This window comes from Penaeus monodon, chromosome 23 (assembly GCF_015228065.2).
Source record: "Penaeus monodon isolate SGIC_2016 chromosome 23, NSTDA_Pmon_1, whole genome shotgun sequence".
In the NCBI taxonomy this organism is placed as follows: domain Eukaryota; kingdom Metazoa; phylum Arthropoda; class Malacostraca; order Decapoda; family Penaeidae; genus Penaeus; species Penaeus monodon.
This window is the reverse complement of record NC_051408.1, coordinates 17,681,933-17,682,996: the sequence shown is the minus strand read 5'-3', so window position 1 is coordinate 17,682,996 and position 1,064 is coordinate 17,681,933. Positions and strand designations below refer to the sequence as shown.

General features: G+C 32.0%; 1 long non-coding RNA gene across 1 annotated transcript in view; it reads right to left on the bottom strand.

Annotated features, from left to right (window-relative positions):
• LOC119587847 overlaps nt 1-1,058 on the bottom strand; it is a 1,447-nt gene extending 389 nt beyond the window's left edge. Inside the window, exon 1 of the long non-coding RNA XR_005230024.1 lies at nt 59-1,058. This is a non-coding gene — a long non-coding RNA (uncharacterized LOC119587847). The remainder of the gene's footprint in view (nt 1-58) is intronic.
• Nucleotides 1,059-1,064: the final 6 nt, after the last annotated feature.

Here is a 1,064-nt window from a genome sequence, read left to right as displayed (position 1 = left end):
CACACACACACATAAGTTGTATTATTCATATATATCTATTCGGAATATTTACACTTACTTTATATATTCCTGCTGTAGCAGATACTCCTGCAATGGGCATAGTGCAATTTCCGTTATTCCGCATGTTGGCCAAGTGAACCCAAGGGACTCGGGAGCCATGGTGCTCATCTCGATAGTATTGGCGAAAGAAAGTTAGACAGTCAGGCCACGGCACTGAAGATCTGCGCAATACACGGGGTTGGATGCTCATGGCACTGAACAACCCTTTGCTACACATTCTCTCTAAATATATAAACTTCGATAATCATATTTTGTATTCCATTTGTGACTTGGAAAAAAAAAAGCAAACAACTTTGATCACGAGGTAAAAATTAATGTGCTTAAAGCCTAAAAAACACACTTAAACTAACTATTGTTAAAAGGTACGGCAATGTAAATGTTACATTGCCCATGTCAACACAAAGGCGTCAATCATCAACCAAAGTAATAAATAACTAAAGGTTCTTTAACATATACTATTAATGATTTTCATAGATATCCACCTATGGTAAATGAAATATCTAAAGCCAGTAGAAAATATGTTGATATGTTTACATTAACTATAATATCAACTCGTTCTTTGGCAAAATGCGAAATCATCCACAGCTTAATATGAATTTAAAATTACTCTAAATATGCAAGTTCACTATTTATGGAATGTCGGAATAGAATAAACGAGGTCATTAAAGATTAAAATATGTGGTTTAGATAAGCTAAACAAAACTTTTTCTTAAGAATCTATGAATTAAGGAAGTTAGCCTTTGCCATACGAGAAAAAACACACATACTCTGAAGTGTAAAATCTACTTCCAGTCAAAAACATTCATCTTAATCTCTGTTTATATATCTTTTTTTTTTTACATATAATTTCCAAGATAAATTCTTAAATAGAAAATAAAAAAACTCGTGCTAATCACCGACTTTATCACAGGTTCTAAATAAAAAATGAGGAAAACATCCAAACTTATATAAATAAACAAAAATCTCACTCGCAAATAGATTTATATAATATATCGAAAGGCGCC